Source organism: Alosa alosa, chromosome 4 (genome assembly GCF_017589495.1).
Source record: "Alosa alosa isolate M-15738 ecotype Scorff River chromosome 4, AALO_Geno_1.1, whole genome shotgun sequence".
Lineage (NCBI taxonomy): Eukaryota > Metazoa > Chordata > Actinopteri > Clupeiformes > Clupeidae > Alosa > Alosa alosa.
In genome coordinates this window covers 6,704,408-6,725,157 of record NC_063192.1, presented here as the reverse complement: position 1 = coordinate 6,725,157, position 20,750 = coordinate 6,704,408, and the positions used below count along the sequence as shown (strand labels likewise).

Below are 20,750 nucleotides of genomic sequence, written 5' to 3'. Positions count from 1 at the left end.
CTGAAACCAACAGTGCAGTGAGTGTAGGACTATTGGTTGAGAATTAGCACGAACTCACCCTCCTACATTTTTTGGATCGCATAGATTGCTGTATTAGATTAAAGTTCATTTCACATTGGTGGATGAAATGAATAAGACAGGTACAAAGTAATTAACACATGCCAGAAGCTTATCTAAAGCGTATAGCTGTCTCAGGTGCTGAAATCACACTCCGCCACAGAGGATGTCAAATATTTCAGCAGATGGACTCTAAAGTAGTGGGGAAAAACAGCTAATCTTTCCTTCTATCAAACTTTCCTTTCAAATATACCAATAGGCTACACTAATCAAAAAGTATTACTCCTCGTGGCCTATGTTTCTTGCAAAAGCGAAGTGTTTCAAAAGCCCAAACTGTCCTTGAGGGAGTATAAGTGGCACCTCCTTCCTCGGTTTTGTTTTCTGAGAGCGAGTCTAAAAAAAGTTTCTATTCCGGTCACGACCGTCGCCAACGCGTGTGCGCCTGTTGAAGGTGTGTTTTCCCCCTGGTGCTGAGTAGCCTATACTCTCCAACTAACGAGCTATCGAACTTCACCTCAACTTCTTTCATCCTCTTGTTCTTGTTGGGCTGTTGACGGACTTTTTGAAGGCAAATGCTGATGATAAAACGTGACAGGTGAGGTCCTAACTGCATTTTGAGTATTAGAAGAGTCACATGGCTTCTTTAAACAATATTTTCTCTGATGTCAAGACAGCTGCATCCTCCCGAGATAACATTGCTCAGTTTTTCATGCTAGAGTGTTTTTAGGTTTTATTTAGATTTGTTGCCAAGGTGCCACTGACTTCTTAACAGCCCAAGCGACAAATTAAGAATGCAAATATCCTAGCCTACAGCACCAATATAGGAGTGCAAACATAGAGCGCTATTGCCTATTTGCTTGTTATTGCATTCTTTTAATGTCGAGTTAGGCATTTTAGCCTAGTCTTGCACACACAAGGCATAACAGAAAGTTGCAGTTGCAGCATGTGAAGTAAAGCATGTGTGAATTTGAGTCTGTCAGTCAATTATGAATTGCAACCCTTTTGGAATTGTTGCCAATCAAAGGGCATAGGACTTGAGGGGATCTTTGCAACCCGTGGTAAAGCTTTGAAACAAGCCATATCAATTAATTTGAAGTCAATCCAAAATCAGAACATCACAGTGCATTTTGGCATGCATGCACATTGCCTATCTGAAAATGGAACTTTTGAGGTTTGTTAAAAACCGCAGTTTGTGCTGACAAAATGGGCACATTTTACACGCCTCCCCTCAACACAACACAACACATTTATATAGCGCTTTTATCGACACTCAAAGCGCTTCACAGGGAAGGGGGGGACCTCACTAACCACCACTAATGTGTAGCACCCACTCTCAAGCGCGGGTCGGCCGCTGGCCATCGTTTGTCCGCTAGAGCCTGTCCATTGAGCTCTCCGCAGCTTTGTACAGAGAAATAGGTCGAGCCGCTTTCATTGTGACCCATCTTGACTGGGAACGGATAATTGGGAAATCCACGGATAGTCCAACACCCTGCTGTGATATTAGAGCTAGCGCTGAACTCTTGCGTTAACAACAGGAACCTGTTACTGTCACAACCGCCTCCTGTATGGTCCCCCCCCTCCCTCTCTCTCTCATTCTTATTCACTCCATGGCACACATAGAAGTACTCCTTCGAAGTCCAAAGACTAGGCATACAAAGACCTAAAAACGGGCATAGAAGCACACAGATACAGACATGTGGAAACACACCATACAGAGAGAACTCTCTCTGCCTGTCACACACAAACACCACTTTTTTGTGACAAAAGTGTCATTTTTGATGAACGACAGCTGGGCTCTAGTAACTCAAAAAGTGCTTTGTCCGTAAACGGTGCTCCTCTGTGAGACTCATTAGGTGGGGATTTCTGAATGAATGATTAACTAACACGACTGAGATTAATGATGGGCTCTCTTTATGCTTTGTGATGTGTAATGAAATTGACCTTCTGTGTTCAGCTCACAGCCTTTCTGCAGCACAGCCCGTCATGCGTTCAAAATATCCCACATTCAGAATAACAGCACAGAGTGACCAGCGAAACCAATGGACCCTTGGCAAAGGTGTGTTCCAGTCTCGGATCATCAGTGTAGCATTACAGAATCCCAAATCTCAAAGCTCCATTGAACATAGCCACATAACCTCTGCAATCCAATTTCTTTTCCAGAAGATGTGGCCATGTAGACCTAAAATAACCCTCACCCCCTTTTCCATCTTCCAGGATTTAGGGGTTGTTAGCTTTTGGGTTTGGATTATGGGGGCCTGTTTCAGGGATAAAAGCCTGTGTGAATCCCTGCTCGGGGTGGATAGGCGAGGGGGCATCTGACAAAGTCAGTTAGCTAGGATGCCCCTTTGTGTGTTTAGTAAACACTGGGGGAAAGCACAATGGCTTATGAGCGAGGGCGTCCTATTTAGTGCGGCGAGCCAGTATTGTTTCGGGGTTCGGGGCAGAAGCAGAGAAAGCCCTCTGTGGTCTGGAGTTGCCCCAGATGTAGTCTCTTTTTCTCAGGGACAGAGATCCTCTGACATGACCCCTGCTCACACTGCAGTTTGTTGGGACACACATATGTGTGCTGTGCGCGAGCGCACACACACGCACACGCACGCACACACACACACACACACACACACACACACACACACACACAAACACACATGCACACAGAAGCTCAACTAGCTGGTATGAAGAATATATTTACACCATTACCTGCATACATATGTAAACAGAAAAGAGGCAGCAAGGCTGTTGATTTTATTTATTTGCTTATCTGGATCTCTTTGTAAGGCATGCATGCGAAGCAGACATTTGTGTGGCTCATTTAGGTGTTTTTCCTCTTCTAGACTTTAATGCATAATAATGTGTTGAGACGATGGCATTTTACATCATACAGTTTAGTGTATCTAATTTGTAATAGTATGACAACAGCAGCGGTGTTAACAGAGAGGTGTGTTAACAGTTGGAGGCTAAGGACTGCACTTTCTCAGATGACTGAAAGATTTACATTTGTTGCTTTGCAAATGTCACAGAAATGCTGTGCAATACCATGGAACACTTCAACCATGTCTGATAGCAAATATAAAAGGCCACCCATGTCTGTGTTTATGCAGGAAGAAACTCCATTCACTCCAGAGAGAGAAAGACTTGGGTTTTACAGCCTGAATGGTTTGTAATGATGTACACCATGCAAAGTCCTTTATAGCCAAGTCGAGATTAGGCTTTGTACTGTATAGTTTGTTGAGGTTATGGTATGCAGGGAGCAGATAACATGGGTGTGCTTCATGTCCGCTTGAGTGAACTCAATACATCCGCCACGATTTATCATCTTTTTAGCAGTCACTCGGAAACGGCCAGCAATTCATATTTAAAGTGATAGGAAAGAAAGCGCTCCTTTTCAGCTGCTTCCCCTGTTTTCACATGCTCGGCTGTTTGGTGTAGGCCCTTTACTGTGGCCTTGACAGGTCCCTGCTGTGAGCTGTACATTCAGATTGTGGTGTCCTCCCAGACTGAGGAATGGAGAGGAGAGGAGAGGAGAGGAAAGGAGAGGAGAGGAGTGGAGAGGAAAGGAGAGGAGAGGAAAGGAAAGGAGAGGAGAGGAGAGGAGAGGAGAGGAGTGGAGGAGAGAGATGTGGAGAGAAGAGGAGTGGAGTGGAGTGGAGAGGAGAGGAGAGGAGGAGAGAGATGTGGAGAGGAGTGGAGAGGAGAGGAGAGGAGGATAGAGATGTGGAGAGGAGAGGAAGACAGATGAATGGAGGAGAAAAGAGAGAAGAGGAGAGGAAATTAGAGGAGAGGAGACACACATAGAAGATTCCTGCTGCATGGATGGCTTCCATCACGTTAATTAGCTTAGACGTGAAGCAGGGTGGCTGCAAACACTGTGTCAACTTTAAAAACATATCTGTTTGTAACCTTTTTTGTGAAGGCGGGTGTTTGTGAAGTGTTAATGCCAGTGTTCATGTAAGCCTACTGTAGAGGCGAAAAATATTCCCTGACAGAAGCCATGACAGTAATCCCCTTTGTGTTGAAGAAGCACATGCTGCACATTATGTGTTGAATGTAAATGTTTTGGGTATAGTAGTCTGTGTGGGATCTTTCTCTGTCATAGTTTTGCACTTCGATGTGGAGTTGAGGAATGTGACTGGAATCTCCAGCGCCTGTCTTTTGTGGGTCTGGCTCATCACGCGTCCTTTTTTGGTTTTGGCCCCCCTGCGATCCGGTTGCCCTGGTTTCCTGTCCGTGGCCCCGCAACCCTGTCACCTGAAAGGGAGACGGGGGAAAGGAGAGCCAGTCCGTCCTGCTGGCCGTGTCTAATGTAATTACCGCCGTCCTCCCGAGTCTCGCACGTCTCCTCAGATCAGAGCAAGAGAAAGAGAAAGTAATATTCACCTCTCTCTCTCTCTCTCTGTCTTTCTCTCTCTCACTCTGCTCTGCCCAGCAGCCTCCTGGGGCAGAGGAGCGAAAGGATCCGGGAATGGGGGTACCCACCCATCTCCTATCCACACACACACACACACACTATGCACATACACATGCCCACACATGCCCACACACTCACACGGAAGCACATACAAAAACACACACACACACACACACACACACACTTGCACAAGTTCTTGCACCTCCGTTTGGTGGGCGCTTTGACAAGCTCTTCCTCATTCATAGGAACAATGGTGGGCATTGGGAGCTATGCGCACTGACATGGATTTCTGGCATTTTGAGAGCTCTCTACTCTATTCAGAGGGGGCTCCCGCTGGTGAACACTGGACTCTCTGTTCCCTCAGCGTGCGGATGGTCCTTCATATCAAACCTGTATTACAAGGGATGCTCAAAAACTGCTCCCCGCTGACAATATTTCCCAGACTCTCAAACATGCTGTAAACACGCTTTTTCCTATACAGTCCCCTGCTGCTGCTGTCTCCTGGTTGGAATAGTTTTGTGTGTGTGTGTGTGTGTGTGTGTCTGTGCGAGAGTGTGCTTGCGTGTGAATGTGTTTGCCTGAATGTTCATCCCTGCCTGTCTGTGTGCATGTGTGCGTGCATATGTGTGTGTGTGTGTGTGTGGATGGGTGTGTCTGTGTGTGTGTGAATGAGTCTGTCTATATGCATGTTCTCAGACTTCTGGTCTCAAATGCTCTTTGTGTGCATTGTGTGGGTGTGTGTGTGTGTGTGTGTGTGTGTGTGTGTGTGTGTGTGTGTGTCTACAGTCACTACGGTCTACTGAGAGGGAGAAGGTTGTAGTAATTTCAGATTGTCACGCGGCTGTTGCAGTGAAAGGATGCTGTGCTGTGGCACAAGCACACATGCACACACATACACACATACACACAGACACACACACACACACACACACACACACACACACACACACACACACACACACACACTGTTTGTTTCACGCTCAGGTTTATGGGAAAAGCAGCATGAGCACAAGTGTCCTGCCCGGGCGACCGACCACCTAGAGAGCAACTGGGTCCCTGGCGGACTGGTCTTGGATCAGCTGGAAAGCTTCTGTTTGCAATCTTCAGTATGTAAACACGGCCCAAACAGCTGCATTACCCTCTCGGGATGCCAGTAAGAAGCCCTGTTTGGACACAGATGGATACATTAATCTGCTCATAGTGAGACTATTACCAAATATATAAAAATATGTTAGCAAATAACAGTATTTGCCGAATACTGTGGCTTAATTTGTGGTTGTCTACTATGTAAGTCTATTGAACACATATGTCTGGTGCTTTTGATATAGGCAAGTTGTCAGTAAAGGTTAACTGTCAACTGCCAACTGTTAATGAAGATGGACCTGAACCAGACCTCGGCCCAAACCCCAAATCCCAGCCTAGTAATCCTCGTTGTGGGTCAACAAATAGCTTGTGGATGGTTTGTGATGGCCTGTCAAGATAACATCGGAGCAGACATCTCCATTGCTTGTCTGGGACAGCCTATACAGGTTATGGGTGCACCCAGAACAAAGCAGTGCATTGAGACAGCTTTTGGAATGCACACTGATAACACACACCCCCCCACACACACACTCACAAACGAACACACGCACACACAGGCACATAAACACACGCACACACACACACACACCATTAGCCCCCCAACACACACACACACACACACACACACACACACAAGCAAACACAAACACACACACACACACACACACAGAAGCACACATATACACAGAAGCAAACACACACAGGCACACACTGAAGAATTGTATTTATACTCATGCCAGTCCGTTAGTGTTCATTGTGTATGCACTGCATTTTTCTTCCTTACTGTGTTAGAAAAATACCTGGAAATTGGCTCATTTGCAGCCACAGGGAATGTTTAACAGAGGTTGCACTCCACTAACATGTTGGATTACTATTTGCATAGCTCCTGTAGGTGCTTCCAGATTAAACATTGACAGACATCTGCATTTCACTGCATTTTTGAATATTCAAACAATATTTCATTGGTTGTAGGCAATTACTACACTGTAAGTATGCAGGGTGATTTTAAAAGTAGTTGAAACACCATAAACCCTGGCAACAGTACATGTGGAGTTGTCAAAGACTTGTCTTTTGTATGAGGCATAGCTGTTGCAGTATCAGAAGGTGTAACACCTTACAAAATATAGCCTATATATACACACAATTTGCCCCCTTCCAGATTTCTTCTATTTTTGCATATTTGTCACACTTAAATGTTTCAGTTCATCTAGCTGATTTGAATATAAGACAAAGACAACGCGAGTAAACACAAAATGTAGCTTTGCAATGATAATTTCATTTATTGAAGGTAAAGAGTTATATTTAAAACCCATATCACCCATGTGAAAAGTAATTGCCCACCTAAACCTAATAACAGGTTGAGCCACCCTTGGCGGGAACAACAGCAATCAAACCTTTTAAACGAGTCTTTTACATCACTGCAGAGGAATTTTGGATTTTGGCTCTTGCAGAATTGTTTTAAGGGTGGTGGAAGGTTTCCGAGCCTGTTTAAGGTAATGCCACCACAGCATCTCAATTAGATTGAAGTCAGGACTTTGACTAGGTTACTCCATAGTCTTAATTTTGTTGCCCAGGTCCTGAAGCAGTAAAACAGCCCCAGACCGTCACACCACCGTGGTTAACTGTTGGTATGATGCTCTTATTGTGGAATGCAGTGATACCAGATGTAACGACACACGTCTTCTAAAAAGTTCCACTTTTTGACTCATCAGTCCACAGAAAATTACCCGAAAAGACTTGGTTTTCACCTAGCAGCTCTTCTGTGGATGCCATTTTGGCCCAGTATCTCTCTTATTGTGGAATCATGAACACTGACCTTATTGAGCTTATTGATTGATTCAAGTGAGGCCTGCAGTTCTTAGATGTTAGTCTGGGTTCTTTTGTGACCTCCTGGATGAGTTGTCGTTGCAGTCTTGGAGGAATTTTGGTAGACTGGCCACTCCTGGGAAGCTTCATGACCGTTTCAAGTTTTATCCATTTGTAGATAATGGCTCATCATGGTTCGCTGGAGTCCCAGAGCCTTAAATGGCTTTGTAACCCTTTCCAGACTGATATATGTCAATGACTTTGTTTGTCATCTGTTCTTGAATTTCTTTAGATCAAAGCATCATGTGCTGCTATTTGAGACCTTTTAGCCAACTTCACATCGCCAGACAGGTTCTATTTAAATAATGTTTAGATTCAACAGAGTTGGCAGTAATCACGCCTGTGTGTATTTAGTGAAGTTGAATCTTATTATCAATTCAATTCCGTTAGTTGGTTAATTTAGTAACAAAGGGGGCAATTACTTTTTCACATACGGCTTCAAGAAATGAAATCGTTATCATCATTTAAAAACTGCATTTTGCGATTACTCTGGTTATCTTTGTCTAATATTAAAATTAGTTTGATTATCAGAAACATTTTACTGTGAAGGGGAGCAGCGGTGGCCTACTGGTTAGCGCTTCGGACTTGTAACCGGAGGGTTGCCGGTTCGAACCCCGACCAGTAGGCACGGCTGAAGTGCCCTTGAGCAAGGCACCTAACCCCTCACTGCTCCCTGAGTGCCGCTGTTAGTGCAGGCAACTCACTGCCCCGGGATTAGTGTGTGCTTCACCTCACTGTGTGCTGAGTGTATTTCACTAATTCACGGATTGGGATAAATGCAGAGACCAAATTTCCCTCACGGGATCAAAAGAGTATGTATACTTATACTTTTTCACAGCACTGTGTACTGTATATGTTGTTGCTGTTGCTTGATTGTTTTAACAAAAATAGTAGCAGAGTAGTCAACCTCAAGTCAGCTTTGAAAGAAGAGAGGCTCAGCAACCAGAGTCCAGAAGTTAAGTTCACGTATCAAATGGGTCGATGGGGCTGGTGTTCTGGTGCACTTTAGGAAAGAGCTGAGTGAGAGCGAGACGAGTCCATAATGAATCTCCGGAGCCAGGCCGGACATGGCTGGACTCCAGAATCAGCTCCGACACACTGTGGGAGGCCCCTCTCAGCCCTGGTGGTGGCGGCTGAGGGCTGAGAGGTGAGGGTTTCGCAGTGGGTGGCGTGGGGAGGTTAGGGGCGTGGAGTGGAGAGTGTGTTGTGGAGAACCTGGAGTCGGCCAAGGGAAGTGGGCTGAGCTGATGAGGACTTGGTGGGAGGTGAGAGATGGTAGTTTGGAGTGGAATAGAGAACTGTAGGGAAGGGAGAGGATGAGGGCTGTCATAACTGAGAGAGAGAGGGAGAGAGGGAAGACTCAACTGGAGAGAAAGAGAGAGAAGGAGAGATGGTAGTGGAGTGGAATGGGGAACTGTAGGGAAGGGAGAGGATGAGTTTTTTTTAAAACAGAGAAAGAGAGAGAGACTTCACCACAGTGTCTACAGAGGCTCAGGCTCTCAATACAGATCCGGATTTCTCTCTGGAGTCAAATGAGGTGTCATCAGAGCTGGAGGACTGGGAGAGGGTTATTTCAGTCAGAGTGGGGAAGAGGGAAAGAGGGTGATGGAGAGAGAGAGTGGGGAGTCTCTGATGTTTCTGTTAAGTGTGTGTGGACTTTAGATGGTAAGAGGATTGGAGACAAAGCCACAGCTATGGATTTGGAGGAAGGAGCAACTTTCCCTTGCAAACGTGACTGGAAAAGTAGTGGGATGCTAAGATAAACAGTTCATTTCCTATCACAGACTGTTGACTTGACTGCAGTTCAGTTATTCCAAATTAAAGCAAGCAGAAATGACACATGCAGCTAAGAAAGCCTAACTGATAAGCTTTCTAAATAGAACTACATCAACTCATGAACATTTCCCATGTGTCTGCCTTACAAATATCAATGTGATCTTTTTGCATATATATATATATATATTTAAATACTGTATGTGTGATGTAGTATTTATAATATTTAGAAATATTGTAATGTATATCACAAGCAGAAGGGGCATATTCTTGTGTTCCAGTCAAAATCGGTTTGTAACTAAGTGTGTTAGTCGCCGGAATTCTCACCCCAGTAAGGGAACTGTAATGTATGTTTGTTTATGTGCTTGTGTGTGTGTGAGTGTGTGTTTGTGTGTACATGTATGTGTGTCCCCAACAAGATGGGGTGTGTTGGAGTAGGTATTTTAATGAGTAACATGCCGTCACCCTTTAATTTGCATCCGGTTGGCACAGACAGGCTCATTTTGTGTGTGTGTGTGTGTGTGTGTGTGTGTGTGTGTGTGTGTGTGTGTGTGTGTGTGTGTGTGTGTGAGCAACACTAGATGGGGTATGTTGGAGTGGGTATTTTCACGGCTGGTGTGCCACCCTTTAATTGGCATTCAGTTGGCACAGACGTGCTCGTGTGTGCATCCTGTTTACCAGTGTGATGGCCCAAATTGCTCCCATGTCTCCCCCTCTGGCTTCTTCAATGTGTCTGAGGCACTGGAGGACTTTCCCAGCTGTGGTGCCTTTTTACAAGAGACCCATAGCATGGTGTGGTCACCATGACCATTTAGCTGTGCGTGTATGGGACAGTAACCGGAGGCTTTTTCCCAACACACAGTACTGTACGTGTGTGTGTGTGTGTGTGTGTGTGTGTGTGTGTGTGTGTGTGTGTGTGTGTGTGTGTGTGTGTGTGTGTGTGTGTGTATGCATTCAGTCTCTAGAAGCAGTCTTTACTGTCTGACTCTGTTTCCGCCATAGTCAGTTTGTTCTTTGGGGCATTGTGTCCCTCTCTCTGTGTCTGACCTGATATGTCCATCACTTCTTCAGTACTACTGCTTTCCTTTAAAAAAAACATGCATTTTATTTGGAAGGAATTTGATTCATATGCAAATGCCTCCCTCCTATTCAGAGAGTCTCTATCCTTCACGTTTTCTCTCAAGACTGTGAAGGATTTAAACCCCACCCTACCACCCCCACCCCCGCCATACACACATGCACACACACACACACACACACACACACACACACACACACTGCAGTAAGCCCCTACCCTCAGGCTTAGACTGGACTGTAGTTTTCCATCAATCTCCACTGAAGCTTTAAGCCGTTGGAAATCAAACTCAATGCAATTCCTTTGCATTGACTCCATTATTGAGTTGAAAGCTGTGATGGGTGCAATTACTGTTAAGTTGCAAGCAGATGAAATGACCGAGTAGTCTCCAGTGGCCAATTAGAAAGGGAAAACCCTGGAGTGTGATGGTGTATGGATACACACACCCATACAAAGTATTGACTGGCTGCTTCAGTTTTAGGCCATATTGTCTCTGTGTAATGCCTTATCTGGTATCTCTACACATACATGTATTAATGACATAATATGTCTGCTCTTTTCCGTTTTGGACTGACTAAACCGTACGACAGCACAATGTTAGTGGAAATCAGTGACTGGCCATTATAACTGAAGATTTCCCTTACAAATATTTCAGGTTTCTGGTGAACAGTTGCAGCAAATTTGCGGTAAGGTCATATTTTCACATGCAAGTTAGGTTTCTGCCAAACAATTGTGGTTAGCTTTTGGACATGTTGCAGCAATGTCATATGCAAATTAGGTTTGTCACCAGAAGTTCACTGGAAGTTTGCCATTATTGGCAAATCTGCCGCATTTCATTTTTATAAGAGTTCCCATGTCAAAACATCGGAACCATAGATAAGCGTTCTTAACTATTGAGCTCATCTGTGCAGTCCAAAGTATTCACCCCTATACTGACATGCCCTAACAGGAGTGTTAAAATTATGGTTGTGCAACATCTTGCGGCTGCCACAGTCCTGTCTTTTGGGAATTAGTTGAGGATACAATTCTCCTGATTGTTTGACAGCCATCCCATAGTTTCTGAAACCGCTTTGATCAGCTTGTCATCCCAAGATCTGAAAATGAAGGGTGTGTGTGTGTGTATAAGGACAAAAACATTTTGTTTGCACACTTGTCACTCTTTTTCAAACAAACACACAACACTTACAGATGTTAACATGTCAATTATATATTTCTCTATGTCTATCCTTGTTTATTATTTATGTATTTAACTACTTAGTTGTCTATTTATCTTGGATATATTTATTTAGGGAGTTAGGTAGTTACTTCCAGCTAGTTCCAAAATCTTACTCTCCACAGACAATCTTAACTTGTTATTCAAAATGTCTTTATTTGTTTATTTAACTGTTGGATTACTCAACATTAATGTTTTTATGTCTTTGTATGTGAGTGGAGCTGAATTACTGTAAATGACATCAACATTTTTCCTGGTATCAGGGCGTGTTGCCACCACCCTGTGATAGTATAGTGCCATAGGCAGTGATGTTGCAAGCCTTTAATGGGACCCAAGAGACAGTGGAGGGTGGGTGCCAGTCGGATGCCTGTGTGCGACAGTTTTACGAGAGCGTGCTAAATATATGTGCATGTAATTGGTGTCATGTCTGACATCATATCATAAAGCTTTTGATATTGTAATAGGTTGAAGATCACAGTCACGGCAAAAGTAAAAAAAAAATCATACAAAATGTTTTATTTGTGTGTGTGTGTGTGTGTCCTATCCTCCTCGATCTCCAACCCAACCTGTAGTGCCCCCTAAAGCAGGCGTCTAATAGAGCCCCCTCAGCGAGGCGCGACGGCTAGAACAAACAGACTCATTCACCCCCTTCCAAAATGCTAATGCCACCAGACCCTAACCACTCTTTCAAGGGGTTCCCATGTCACGACACCGTGTAACGTGATGCAGAGGCGGCCAGTCGTTTGGTGGCCACACACACGTCTAGCAGCGCCACAGAATGCAGACGAGGGCTTTGACCTCCGTGCCTCTTGTGAGGATGTGCTTAAGCCGTGTTGGCACAGAGGGACACGCTCACAGAAAGGAGGGCAAAATGGCTCCTTGGCAAGGCTCCAGGGAAAAGGTTTGCTTAGAACCATGGAAGGTTTAAATTAAAGAATAAAAGGTGATAACTGCTGTACGGCTGACAGCCTTAAAGGCTCTATAAAGAATCAGCAAGGAGAAGGTTCTAAACTCGTAAGTGCTCTTCTATATATTGGTATACAGTTTTTACAGCTGTAGAATACCTGAGCCTTACTGCAAAAGTTCCACCACTAATGTCATTGTACAGTTGTCCTTGACATATTGTGCATTATGACAAATAAATGTGAACTGTATGGAGCAAAATCAGACATGTTCCTACATGGAACTTTCTGAAACTTGTCATTGGAAGCTGCCATTGAGATCTGATCCTGACAATCCAATCTTCACTTGTGTGTTCTAGAATGGGAAGTTACATTTCCTAACAGATAAACATTTTTTCTTATTTTTTCTTTTTCCCCTTTTTCTTTCTGAGATGGGACCAGAGAGGTATGTTTATATTGAGACAAGAAATTGAAAGCGAGCAGTCTGCCACCAGCCATCATGCATTATCTGTCAGTACTGTTTTATGTTCTGTGTACAGACGGCTGTTTGTGCTGTGGTCTGTAAAGATCTGAGATTGAGCGGGAGGGAATTGCTCTCTTGAGTATTTCTGACAGCCCTAACATGCCTGTTTACCTTCTCAGTCCCCCGCACAGTTTGTGTTGTGGCACGCTACTGGAGTGTGTGGGTATTTAAAGAATGTCTAGAGGAGAAAGTTTTGTACTGGATGTTGTTCAGTACTGTTCAATACTCTAGGCTGTGTCCCACCCACCCATAATCACCGCTAGCACAACAGGTTCCAGCATGCATGTACACGTTTAATGCTTTTCACCCTGTCTGTTATGAATTTGCTGGTGGAGTATGGAAATGGAGTCCAACAGTAACTCTTTTGAAAGGTTCAGTTTTCAAAAGAGTGACTGTAGCTGTGACTAGAAAGGACTCCAGGTGCAATGGTTCTATACTCTCCAGCCATAGCCTTTATACCTGCGCACAAAAGATTTATTTTTTCTCCCCTCTCCCCTGGCTGGCGCACACAAAGGTAAATTTAGACCATTATAGTGTGTGTGCACTTCAGGACTGTATTCAGAACTGTGCACAGGCCATACCCGGGCACCCCACAGCTGTCTCTCCAGCACCCACTCCATTCCTCCACGTCCTCTCTCACTCTTTGGAAAACATAGAACACCATTAATCATGAAACCTGGGTTTGCCTTCCCCTCATTCATACAGTAGTTTCTTTAGTAGTTACTGTCCCTACACCTATTGGAGTGTGTGTGTGTGTGTGTGTGTGTGTGTGTGTGTGTGTGTGTGTGTGTGTGTGTGTGTGTGTGTGTGTGTGTTGTGAGGGAAAAATGAAAGAGGGACCTTAACCTTTTTGATTTGATACTTGTGTTTCTGTACACTTTTGAATGGACTCTCCTGTGCAGTGTGAATTCATTCTTTCTGTTTGACACTAATCTAGTTCTTAAAGTTCTTATTAATTGATACTTCTGTTTCAATAACTAATGTTCCGATGGCAAATCATGTGTTGTATGACGTTAGAAATGTTCTTAATGTCCTTGATTCTTAAATAACCCATTGTATTGACCAAGTCATGTGTATGTGCAGAGAGGGTGTAATGGTACAATGATGCAATGAGATTATGATACTGTGCGAGGTATAAATGTGTGTGTGAGAAACAACTGATAGTCTCTTGGGTGCACAGACTTTGTCTCTGTATCCTGATTGCCTAATGCATTAATAAACTACTAATGAGAAAGACAAACCTTATTTCAGACTTTTTACAGACATTTAAGCTAAAAATTCTTCCACTGTGTGTGTGTGTGTGTGTGTGTGGGCACTGGCAGGAGGAAAAAAATAAAATAGATAAATGAACAAATAGATAAATAAATAAATAAATTAAAATGAATAAATAAGTGAAATGGGAACGCGGGTGCCAGTCAGCTACTAAAAGCTAGTGGTGAAAGAAAGGAGAAGAGAGAGAAAGGAGGAGAGGAGGAGAGGAGAAGAGGAGGAGAGGAGGAGAGGAGAAGAGGAGGAGGAGAGGAGGAGAGGAGAAGAGGAGGAGAGGAGGAGAGGAGGAGACGGATGTGTACGGCGTGTGGGTGAAAAGCGCTGATTTCCTTATCCGCACCACCGGCCGGCGGCCGCGATTAGCCAAGTGGCTCTCTCTCTCTGCCGCGTGTCCTTCTGCCGCTGCCAGCCTGCGCTCGGGGGCCAGTAGTGGGCCGTGTCGCACGTGCGCTCACAGGGAAGGAGGAGGAAGCGGGATGGCACTGGTCGCGCCTGCATCCTAGATTCCACCGCTACGGCAGCAGGTGCTGGGCACTGATTAAACAGCCTCCAGCCAGTGCCTACACGGGGCACACCTTGAGCTGAGCTGCCAGCGCCGTGATTGGCACCTTCAACAGCAAAACCTCTGAAAAGGGGATGGAGGGCTTTAGGGTTTCTTTATCTGAGGGGGTGAGAGCGGACCCAAGTTTAGAATTGTGTGTATTTATTTATTTACTTATTTATTCAAGTGTATTTATTTATCTACTTGCTTACTTTCTTATGTAGGAAAGATGTCATCTTTAAACACATAAATGCAAAAAATACACACGTGTGTACACACACACACACACACACACACATACTGTTCACACACACACACACAACCAAATCACATACAAACGCCTCATCAACCAGCCATGTTCACTTATGTTGCAACTGAAAACCTGTTGTATGGGTTAACAGATGTGACCTACAGGAGTGTTACATTTGAATCTACACCGGTAGTCTGACGGTGTGTGTTTGTGGCGTTGGACAAATTAAGCAGCTCTACTTACCACTTAACATAGCTTTCACACACACACACACAGACACACTCACACGCACACAGAGACACTACCCCCTCCCCTCCCAGCCTCTCTGTCCAGGAATGTGTCTACAATGCATGCCACCACCCTCTTGTCACCAAACTTTGAGGATCCCAGTAATGACAGAGCAGCCTCCTCATGCGTGCTATTGGGCTTTCTGCTGTGGGCTGCTTGGCATCTCAAAAGAGTTGTAAGTCGCTTTGGTTAAAAGCACATAGTCTATGTGTCTTTTACAGGGTAATCACAGGGTAATCAGATCACACCTTGCTATCACACACATACAGTATCTAATATGACATCTAAAATGGTTCTAGAGTGCACAGTGTTTGATGCCATGGAGGGAAGGGTGAGGTAAATCAAGGATGAAATTCTTACTGTAAATCTTGCGTAATCTGAGAGTGAAGTAATGTTGGTTCTTACAGTTTGTGATATCGTATAACAGATTATTTCACAGCACAGTATTTCATCCTGTCCCGTTACTTTTCACTCTATCTTATCTCTGTCTGGGCGGGCACATTATAAGTATTTAAGTATAAATGGACGTAATTTTTCACATAACTGAGCTGTCCATTCATTGTAAGCGGAGAAGCACTATGGCCTAATAAATAGCTAAGATATGGACCACAGGAATGGCTATGATGCAATCAGCACTCATGCACATTTTGAAATGACACTGTACGTGCGGGCTGACATTTTGATGTGTGAAATGGGCAGGTGTGTGATATCTGAGAAACATCCACACACACACACACACTTTCTCCACGTTCTGTTGGCTTGTATTTAGCCCGAGGATGATCTGCGCTCAATACTGGTATTACAGGTTTTTTTCTCTAAAGACAGCTGTAGTGTTATAGTGTGTGTGTGTGTGTGTGTGTGTGTGAAAGAGAGAGAGAGAGAGAAAAAGAGAGAAAGAGCTATATGCAGGTAGAGAGGTTTGAGAGGGTATTTTCATGCATGTTGTAAACAGAGTTCAAAAATACAGTATTTTATTGCAAGCAACACGCACATGAGCAACACACACATGAGCATGGTGCGCTCAGGTGTGGAGGGAAATACAAGCCTACCTCTGAAGCCAAACTCATGGCCTTTTTATCCACGTCCACTCAGGTGTGGACAATTAGGCTGATTCTGCCCCTGCATCACCCAAAGGCTGTTGCACTGTCACTGCAGGGCCAGTGGAGGTGCAAAGGGGCTTAACAGTGTGGGAGGGTGTGAGGGATATAGGAGTGGGCATGTGTGTGTGTGTGTGTGTGTGTGTGTGTGTGCGTGCATGCGTGCGTGTGTATGTGTGTATGTGCACGGGCAGGAAAGTGCATATCCGTTGGCATTTTTGGTGTGTTTGGTCAGGTTATGGGCCTGTGCATGTCCTATTTTTCTCGCCAAGAAAGTAGTTCAAAACAGGATGAGTGCAATCTTTATCTTATAACTCAGTTCCTAGAAGAGATCAGCAGTGGTATCTCAGGTTCTGCAATTAAACATCAAAATTCACCTCTCTTCAGATTAACACACACACACACACACACACACACACACACACACACACACACACACACACACACACCGCACACACTCACACAGGACATGAAGAGAGGGGGTTACAGGCTAAGAAGTTGATTTATTTTGTTAAATGGCCTGAGGGAAAGAGGGCTTCTCACTTTTGCCAATTGTGTGTGTGTGTGACTGTGCATGTTTGTGTGTGTGTGCGTGTGTGTGTTTGTATGTGCGTGTGTGTGTCTGTGTTTGTGCATGTCTGCATATGCATACGCATACGCTCTATGCAAATTACACAGAGGTACTTTTAAAAAAAAGTTCAGATTGGAAGAGAGTTGTGAAGAGTTGAAGTAAATAACATTATATGTACAGGCATGTACAGTATGTATCTTTAGACTCCTTAACTAGATTTGCAGGTTGCAGCTACTGTTCCATTTGTCTTTTGGAAGGTGCATTTGTCACACGAGTTGGCACACTGTGTTTCACAAACAGGCTGAACATGTTTGTGGAGTTTGTGGAAGTAGTGTTGCATTCGTGTGATTTCCCATTTGTTTTGGCAGTGAAGAATAGTGAAGAAAGACTTTTGGCTTCTTATTGATGCCCTCACACGCACATAGTAGGCTGCACTCTTCTAGATGGACAGGTTGTAACCACGCAAACACACACATCAAAGGTACACAGTTGTAAAAATGCACACACATAAAAAAAGATAGCTATGATTTTCGTGTTTGTGTGTGTGTTCGTGCACGCACACATGTGAGAGAGAGAGAGAGATTCCACATGAAATTCCAATGAACTGATAAATTGTATTCATGCACATGAGTGATGTAGGGTTAACAAGACAATTATCTGCAGAGACAGGATCTTGTTTCGCGAGTCATGTGTGCACATATGTTTATAGCTAAGTATGAGAGATATAAATACAGCTTCAATCGTGCTGGTCATTAAAGTGCTACAGGTGCCACAAGGATTGATGGTGTGAATGGATACATAATAATTTACAGTCTATGAACAACAGGTGTAGGCTGACATCCAACATGATCATAAAGAACAGTATGTCTATTTGGTGAAGACATACAGACCTCCACGTTCTGCTTTACATTCCCAGTTCCAAGTGATGTGGAATTGTGGTTCTGCTTGTAAATGTTTTTTCTTGTTTATCGTCTTTTAAGATTTCCAGCTTGTTTTCGTTTTCCCTTTTTTGTGTGTTTCTCCCCCACGCTCAATTTTACTGCGTTGTGATCAAAGCCGCCCGTCTGACACAAGATGCTCAGCAAGAACCACAGAGAATATAAGGGGGATTAGGCGAGGAGCAGTGGGAACATGCCGCCGTGGACGAATCGCCAGGAGAGGCTATCTATCTGTCATCTGGCTGGGGAGATATTTGTTTGCCGATTTACAAGCTCAGACGAGAGCACCTGAACTGCTGAACTAGTTGTATGTATCTTGTTACTTTTTTTCCTCTGAATCCAGCAGGCGTCTGATGCAGGGGTGAGTCCGACCTCTAAATGAAATACTTCCCTGACCTCCAGCATGTTGAGGTTGAGCTGGGGTTTTTTTTTTATCGGTGAGGTTTATCAGCATGTGGAAAGCGTCAGCTGTATATTTTCTGTTCAGAGTGCAGGACAATTATTCATGTGCTCCAGGCTGCATTATTCTGTTGCTTTTATTGGCAAGGCCCAACACCATGAGATCAAGGCTGTTAGAGGCAGCGGTCTAAGGTCACCTACACCTACACTCATTCTGTGTTAGTATACAAATCTCTCTCTCTTTACTGCTGGATAACTGTGAATAACTGACGGTTTGGTATGTGTGTTATCAAATTTGTGGTTTCATTTGTGGATTTGTGTGTGTGTGTGTGTGTTTATGTGCGTTTGTGTGTGTGTGTGTGTGTGTGTGTGTGTGTGTGTGTGTGCGTGTGTCAGTGTGCTTTTCTTTGCTTTGTGTGTGTGTGTGTGTGTGTGTGTGTGTTTACTTTCATGTCTGTGGTTATGTTTTTGATGAGTGTGTGTGTGTGTGTGTGTCTGTGGGTTTTTTTTTGTGTGTGTGTTTGTGTGTGTGTGTGTGTGTGTGTGTGTGTGTGTGTGTGTGTGTGTGTGTGTCTTTGTGATGAACCTCTGATCCTCCCAGATGAGCACATTTGTGGCCTCTCACAAAGGTTCTCATTCAGTGAAAGCTCTTGGATCATATGAGGACGTCTGTGTCCCGATGGTTTCTTGAGCTGTTGAGTTGCCCAGCCCTAGGCTGTCCATATGGCATTGTTTGCGCAGTAGTGAGTTGATGCCTGGCAGGTGGGCTTTGTACAGTGTGTGTGTGTGTGTGTGTGTGTGTGTGTGTGTGCATTGGCATCCCGTGTGTGTACACCACCAATGTCACTAATGGATCTATGTTGATCTTGACATGCTCATGCTTGGCATGTTTCAGAACCTCCTCTTAGCAACTCCGAGGATTTGAATGCCACCCAGCTGACGGGAGAGACAGAAAAAAACAAAACATTGAAGAGGAGGACAGAAAGCAAACAATACTATGTACACACAAACTGTTTAAAGCTTTGACATGACAAGCTTATTACTGTGTGCATGCATGCATATGGAGAAACCCTAGTTTCAGCCTCGTGTGTGCATCTGTGAGGACTAAAAGGGCTTTGGGAATTAAGACGATAGTCTTTTTCCTCTCTAAGAGGATTTAGTCAGCTGCTGCAATGCACTGTCAGTAATCAAAGCAGTACAAATGCTGTGCCAAGATGCTAAGAATGGCAACCACCTGCACTCGTGTTAGTGTTTTTTAATCACAGCAAACACCTAGGAGTCACATTTAAGTGCTGGGCTGCAGTCTGTGTTTTGTAGTGGAGCCGTAAAGGACAAACAGGTCGCCAGGCGGAGGAGTTATGCTAACTACAGGTCTGGAGTGAGGGTGTCATGGCAGACTTAAGCAGGGCAAGCATTCCTGCTCTTCCTCATCCCTTCATTAATGGACTGTGAATAGCCCCCAATCTGGCTTTATCAGGCTCATTCTTGAAGGCTTACCGAGCCTCTTCTCAGGGAGAGAGGCTTTGCGGACATATGTCTCTGCTCTGGAGTGCTTCAAACTCTCTCTCTCTCTCTCTCTCTCTCTCTCTCTCTCTCTCTCTATTCTCTCTCTCTTTTCCTTTCTCTCTCTGCAGGCTAGGCAGAGTGACGGGGTGTGTGAGAGGTGTTCCTGAAACACACATACACACACACGCACACACACTCACACAAACGCTTTGCCTGGAGGGGTGTGAGAGGGAGGTGGAGGGAGGGGAACACTTTTTTAGTTCCATATGCGTGTGTGAGACTAGTGTGGAGTGAGTTTGTCTCTCCTGCTGAGGACCACATTTTTAATTGAACCATGGATATTTCTCTTGTCGTGACACTGAAAATTACACAACAGTAAGTACACATTTACATGCATTTTGGCTATGCCTTTTTTAATGATTATGCGTTCAGGCAGTGTGTAACAAAGTTAGCTAGCAGAGTAGCATTCTGTGACAGTAGTTTTTGAAGTAAGTTGTGGCCAGCTTGTGGTCTCTAACAGCGGGCTCTGAGAAGACAATCCCTTGGATTTACACACTAAACAACAGGCCATGTGGTCAGCTAGGAGTACCCTGTCTCAGATTAGAAAAGAAGAATCCCCTCTTATGCTTATGTGTAGTTGTTTTTTTAATGCTTTTGTCTGATCCTTCTGCATTCGATGTTTGTGAAGGTACTGTGATTTCTTTAATTAAGACATCAGATTTTTAGCTTGTATTTACTAGTAAGAATCTTCTTTGACAGAGAGAAAAGGTCTGTTGAAGTAGTGTCCTTGAAAACTGATGTGCAAACGTGTCTGTTTGAGAAGTAAACTCAACATCACATGGTGCTCTTGTCGCTGTATACAATGCTAAGTCCCTTTCATCTGTCACCTAAGTCAAGCATGGCCCCATAAAAGTGATTTGCTAACAATCACTCCCTCTTTTGCATGCTTCTCTGACTTTCTCTATTTCTCTGACTTCCTCTCTCTTTCTCT

The 20,750-nt window shown here is 44.2% G+C and overlaps 1 protein-coding gene across 1 annotated transcript in view; it reads left to right on the top strand.

Moving 5' to 3' along the window:
• Positions 1–488: 488 nt before the first annotated feature.
• chl1a (cell adhesion molecule L1-like a) overlaps positions 489–20,750 on the top strand; it is a 62,872-nt gene continuing 42,610 nt past the window's right edge. Inside the window, 1 exon segment of the mRNA XM_048240715.1 lies at positions 489–652. The gene's annotated coding sequence lies outside the window, so the exon portion shown is untranslated.